Raw genomic sequence first — 6,862 nt, forward strand, 5'->3', positions numbered from 1 at the left:
CTTCACCCCCTTCACCCCCTTCATCCCCATCACCCCCCGTCCCCCCCTGCGGCGCGCGGGCGATGAAGACGCAGACCCCGAGCGTATGTCAGGAATCAGCTCCTGTCGCAGCCACATAATCTGTTTTTCTAAGCCGCCCACGAGCCGAATTAGGCCGACAGCTGCTCCGGGTCCTCTCCCCCTCCGCGCCCGCACCGCAGATGCCGAGGCCGGGGAGCGGTGCCGGTGATGCCGGTGGTGCCGGTGCCACCGGTGCCGGTGGTACCCATGGCTCCAGCATCGCACCTCCGTGCCGCTCAGCATCGGGACATGGGCACACGCGTGTGCATCCGGCCCTCGCCTCCCTTTTGCTTTTTGGGAGAGCAGTAGAATGCAATATGCAAATGAGATGGTTATTACCGCAATGTTCGTCAAGCTGAGCTGAGAAGACATTAATAGCCTGATGAATATGCATGTGAATTTGTTAATTAAGTTAATTATTCTGCTGAAAATGCATTCGTCTTCCAAGGACATTTTCCCAATGATTTTTACATGCTTCAGTCATTAGTCATGCTGTATTTTAGCAGGGAAATGAGTTTGCTTAAGTTGCAGGGGAGAAAAAAGGAAGGGAAAAAGCAAGAAAGGGAAAGGGGAAAGAAAAGGGGAAAAAGGGAAAACGGGAGTGGGGGGGAGGGGAAGAAAGAAACAACAAGGAAAAACGGGTGGAAAAGAGGGAAAAGGGGGAAAAAGAGACAACAAAGCAGCTCGGGGGGGGGCACTTGGGGGGCTGCAGGTGGGTGCCCCCCCCCCCCGTGCGCCCCTTTTCCTCCCTCTGATGACAAACTTTTCCCTTCCTTTTTTCCCTCCCAGTGCCAAATTTCCAACACATTAATTAATTGTTGTAGCCAATTAAGTGCAGTTGTGCAAATGAGTTTAGCACTAATTGCCATGCAGCGCCTGGAAGCACATAAAAACTTGCGGTGGGGTGGAGGGAGATGGGGGGGGACGGGGATGGGTTGGGAGGGGGGGACTGGGGCCATGCGAGGGCAAGGGGGTGACAAGGGGGTGGGTCCTGTGGTGGGATGGGGCATGCCATGGTGTGCCATGCCAGGATGTGCCATGCCCATGCCATGGTGTGCCATGCCCATGCCATGGTGTGCCATGCTCATGCCATGGTGTGCCATGCTAGGATGTGCCATGCCTATGTCATGGTGTGCCATGCTAGGATGTGCCATACTAATGCCGTGATGGCCATGCTAGGATGTGCCATGCCAATACCATGATGTGCCATGCTAGGATGTGCCATGCTAGGATGTGCCATGCTAGGATGTGCCATGCCAATGCCATGATGTGCCATGCTAGGATGTGCCATGCTAGGATGTGCCACGCCATGCAGTGCTGTTCCACACTGTGCCCATGCCGTGCTGTGCTGAGCCGTGCCGTGCTGTACCAGGCTGTGCCATGCTGCTCTATGGCATGCTGAGCTGTGCCATGGCAGGAGGGGCACCTGGCACCAAGCGGATGCCCCTATCCCACCTGGAGACCCCGTTTTCCCCGGCTGTGGCCCCTCTGCCCCCCCCATCCCACCCTCCTGTCCCCATGGTTCTGACTGCATCGGGCCAGCACTGAGCCCCCAGGACCCCTCCTGGCACCAGGCCTGGGGGCAGGGTTCACTGTGCCATGGGTATGGACTGCACCGGGAGCTGTGCTCCTGCCCGGGGCTCTGGTGGCACAGCAGGACATGGCACAGTGTCATGGGGCATCACAGCAGGGTATGGCGCAGTGTCATGGGGCATCACAGCAGGGTATGGCGCAGTGTCATGGGGCATCACAGCAGGACATGGCACAGTGTCATGGGGCATCATGGCAGGGCATGGCACAGTGTCATGGGGCATCACGGCAGGGTATGGCACAGTGTCATGGGGCATCACGGCAGGGCATGGCACAGTGTCATGGAGCATCATGGCAGGGCATCACAGAGCACGGCGTGGCGGTGTCACAGGCACATCATGGCATGGCACAGCACAGTGTCACAAGCACATCGTGCCATGGCATGGCAGTGTCACAGGCACATCACGGCATAGCATGGTACAGCATGGTACATCATGATATATCATGGCACATCATAGCACATCATGGCACAGCATGGCACATCATGGTACATCGTGGTACAGCATGGCACATCATGATACAGTGTGGTACATCACGGTACATCATGGTACATCATGGTACATCATGGTACATCATGATATAGCATGGTACATCATGGTACAGTGAGGTACATCATGGCACATCATAGTACATCATGGTACATCATAGTACATCATGGTACATCCCGGCACATCATGGTACATCGTGGTACAACATGGTATATCATGGTACATCCCGCCACATCACCCTGCACCCGGCACCACACAACGTGCCCCATCCCAAGCTGCCACCGCCGATCCCCGGTTGGGGGGGGGATGTCCCGGTCAGCAGAGGGTTAACGGCCCCGGCCGCTGCCAGCGCAGCACGGGGGGAGCGGAGCGGGCACCAGGGGCTGTCTCTGGGTACCAATAACCCCGGGGCGGCCGCAGCTGCTGCTCCGAGCGGCTCCGCACGGCAGAGCCGGCCCCGGCAGCACCGGCCCCGGTGGGTACCAGCGGCCCAGCTCCATCCCACGGCACATTCCAGAGCCTGCTCCGTCCGCAGCATCCCGGGATGCAGCAGCCAAAGGCTCCGGAGCCTCCGTGCCTGGAGCCGCACGGTCCCCATCCCAGCGGCTGCACCGCATCCAAGCACCCCGGAGCCAGGATGGGACCTTTGGCTCTGAGGGGCCGGGTTTGGCCCCCCCCACGTTTCACACCTCCCTTCTGGGGGGGGGGAAGGCGACAGCGGGGTCCGTGTGGGTCCATAGGGGGCCATGAGGGGCTATAGGGTCCTTGGAGGGTCACAGCAGCAGCAGCATCCCTGAGGATGCCGTTCACATTCCAGCACAGGAGGCAGCTGAGCCCCCCCCGGCGCTGCCCCCCCAGCACCACCAGACATTGATGCTGCCCCATGGCACCTCCAAACCCCCCCGGCCCCCAGTGCTGGGACAGGAGGTGCTGGGGGGGGGGGGGCACATGTGCCTGATCCATCTGTGCCCCCCCATCCATAGGAAGGAGCAAGGCTGAACTGGGGGGGGCGGGACCCCCCTAAAGTGCCCACCCGGACCCAGCAAGAGCAATTGGGAGCTGCGTTGATCCCCCCTCCCATCCCCATTGGTGCTGAGGCCGCACCGCTCATCACAGCAGTGGCCTTGAGCCCCAGCCAAGAGCTCGGAGCCCAAAGCAGGGGGTGATTGATGGTGCTGACGGGTAAGAGCACCCCGCGGCCCAATCCTGCCGCCGGCCCCAAGTCCTCCCCTGCCCCTCTTCAGGGCTCGTGTTTGTCTCATGTGGGTCCCAGAGGCACCATTAATTAAAAATACATCCAATTAAATGGCAGGTGAACCCCCCCCATCAGTGGCTCAGCTGTGCCGGTGGCAGTGGGGATGGTGACGGTGTCCCCATTGCCACCCGGTGCCCACTGTGGTCCTTGGGGCGCAGCGGGGTCCGTGCCATGGGGCACGGTGGTGGTGATGGGCACAGTGGCCAGGAGGTGATGCCCCCACATAGAGGGACACGGCTGGAGCATCACCGGATCCCAGCATCCTGGTGCGGTGATGGCACCGCAAGGAGGTGGCACCGCAAGGAGGTGGCACAGGGGGTGCAGGGGGAATGGGGGACCCCCCCCCCCCCCCCCCGGGCTGCGGTGGTTTCGCATTGCCGCTAATTGGAGCCGTTAATCCCGGTGCTGGGTGCTGCGGGAGGCACCAGCTGCGCCGCGGCACTGCTTTAATCAAGCTGCCAGCACGGGGGGGGCCGTGGTGGCACAGGGACCGTGGCACCCACTGCTGCCCCACCCCCCCCCCCCCCGGACCCATTGAGCACCCCACATCCATCCCCTAATGCGTATGGGGCCAGCAAAACACATCCTGTTCCCATGGGATGGATAGTGCCCATCCTTCACCCACAACCCCACTTCCATCCCAACCTCTCCCCATGTTTTCTATGGTGGTTTTATCCTGCCTGGATCCTTTTGAATCCTTTCATTCCCCCTCCCCCGCCCCCATTCCCAAATGCCAAGGAAAGGTGTGAACGGGTTTTTGGAAGGAAATGTCTGAATCGCAGGAAAACCCTGGAATGCCACAGGGAGCAGCTGGAAGGACAAACAGAGAGGGAGGAGGATGGGGATGAGCGGTACCCGGTGACTGGCACCCACGAACACGCGTGTTCACGCATGTGCAAACCCACACGTGTATGGGATGATCCGAGCTGGGGGGCGATGCTCTCATCCATAGGGTATCCAGGTGGAGAATCCAGTGGGAAAGTGCTCAGCGCCTTCATGGGAAGGCTCCCGCTCCTCTTCCTCTCCATCATCCTGCATGGAGGAGCACGGAGCATGTGCTGGGATGTGCTGGGAGCTGCTTCCCACATGGATCCCGACCGCATCACTCCCATTCCCAAGTCTGGGATGAGCGGCAGAGCCTTCGCCTGCACGAGGACTGTGGGATGCGGGAGGGAGAAGGGTTTGTGCTGCATCCCAATGGCACCAGGAGGAGCTGGGAATGGTGGGATGGAGCAGCTGGAGATTTACAGCCCCGGCTCGGCCTGAGGCCATTTGGCAGCACAGCTGCTGCCGGGGGGGTCGATGCCAAAGGAATGGGATGAAGGGAATGGGGATGGTCACCTCGGGATGCCGCGGGATCCATGTGCCTTTGTACGGGAAGGTTGGGATGTGGTGCTGGGGGTGCTGGGGATGGAACAGGAGGTGATGCTGAGCGGGATGCGCAGGGGCAGAGAGGGGAAGGCGGCAGGAGGCTGATTCCTGACTCCTGGAGGCTCATTCCCAGCTCCTGGAGGTTGATTCCCAGCTCCTGGAGGCTGATTCCTGACTCCTGGAAGCTGATTCCTGACTCCTGGAGGCCGATTCCCGACTCCTGGAGGCTCATTCCCAGCTCCTGGAAGCTGATTCCTGACTCCTGGAAGTTGATTCCCAGCTCCTGGAGGCTGATTCCCGACTCCTGGAAGTTGATTCCCAGCTCCCAGCTGCCCGCTCATAAATCAGGGGCTGCAGAGGCTGCTCCAGGCTCGCTCCGGCCGCCTCCACCATCTGCGCAGGGTGTGAACCATGGGGATGCTGAAGCAGGAGCAGGGAGAGCAATGGGAGCCGGATGGAAGCCATGGATCAGCACCAGGGCAGGGGCACTGTGAGGAGCAGTGAGGCTCAGAGGGAGCCTTGGTGGAGTAGGAAGGAGCTGATGCCTGGAAGCAAAGGGAGCCCCTGGAGCAGGAGCAGCCACCTCTGGGTCTCATGGAATCCTGGATCCTGCCCCTTGTCCTTCCCGTGCTCCAGGGCTGGGGGAAAGGCTCCTGGAGACAGTGGGGAGAGAGACTGAGGGAGAGGGATGGAGGGAGGGATGGGAGAATGGCTGGAGAGATGGACAGAGGGATGGATGAATGGATGGGTGGATGGAGGGATGGATGGATAGAGGGATAGAGGGAAAATGGATGGATGGATGGAGGGATGACACACACTCTGTGCCACAGCTCCCTCCCACCTCAGGGCTGGAGCCCAACTTCTCCCCAGCTCCTCTCCCTTGCCCAGGTGCCTCCAGGACCCATGCACAGACATGGAGACAGCCACAACCTCCCTGCTTCCCTTCCCATCCCCACAGCTCGGGGGCTCCTCCTGCCTGCTCCCACCATACCAGAGCATCCCACAGCCCCAAAACCCTCCCTGGGCCCCCAACTGCAGCAGGCAGGAGGGGCCAAGGCTGATGGATGCAGGCAGCGACAGGAGGCAAATACAGCAACAGGAAATCTTTAATTTTCCAATCTCCACTTTTCCATTGTTATAAACTGAAAAAAAAAAACCAAAACCAAAAACACCCCCAAAAAAACCCAAAACCCTAAAGAAAAGCCCAAATCTTACAAAATATCTGTACAGAGACAAGGTTAAACCCAGCACAGGCGCCTTGGGGAGGCTTTGAACCCTGGTGTGTGCAGAGGGGGAGAGGAGGGTGAGGGGCACCTCAGGGCTTGTGTGGGCCCTGAACCCCATTCGAGAGCCTTTTAACCCCCCCCCCCCATCAATCCTTTTGTACAGAGGGGGAAAACACACAAGACAAAGGGGAAAAGGCAGCAGGGGAGAGCGGCCCCCCCAGCCCTGCATGGTCCCCCCATTCAATGCGTGCTACTGGGACCAGTTAAGCCATTGGAGATGGAGGGAGAGGCCCCTGCTTGGCTCCAATCTCAGTGGGCTCCTAAAGGCAGCCCCAGATGCCACCCACAGCAAAGGAGGGAGGTGGGGGGGGGGGTCCATCCTTTGCCAGGGGGGATCCAGAGAGCAGCAGTGGGAATGAGCCCCCCAAGTGGGGGGCACAGGTGGGTCCGTGTGCTCCTGGAGAGGATGAGCAATAGGCATCGGGCTCCAAAGAGGATTCAGTGCTTGGAACATGATTTTCCTTCCAAATGGGATGGGGTTGGGAAGGGGAAACCAGAACAACAAGGAAAGCTCCATCCCAGCGCATGGAGAGAGAACAGAGAGGAACCAAAGGCCTGGTGGGTTCAGTGCCCCCAACCCAGCTCCTCTGTTCTTGCTCCTGAGCATCAGGAATGAACTTGGACATCCAAAGAGACCCAAATTAAAGCAAACCCCAACTCATGGAGCCTGGAATTCTGCTAAGGAGCTGCTGGTCCCTGCTCATCACCACCACATAGCACAGAGCTGCTTCCTCTCCCCCTCACATCAACCAGCACCCATCCAGGTGCATCACATCTGCCCCTTCCCTCCATCCACACACATGAACTCAACC

The sequence above is a fragment of the Melopsittacus undulatus genome, chromosome 17 (assembly GCF_012275295.1).
Source record: "Melopsittacus undulatus isolate bMelUnd1 chromosome 17, bMelUnd1.mat.Z, whole genome shotgun sequence".
NCBI lineage: Eukaryota > Metazoa > Chordata > Aves > Psittaciformes > Psittaculidae > Melopsittacus > Melopsittacus undulatus.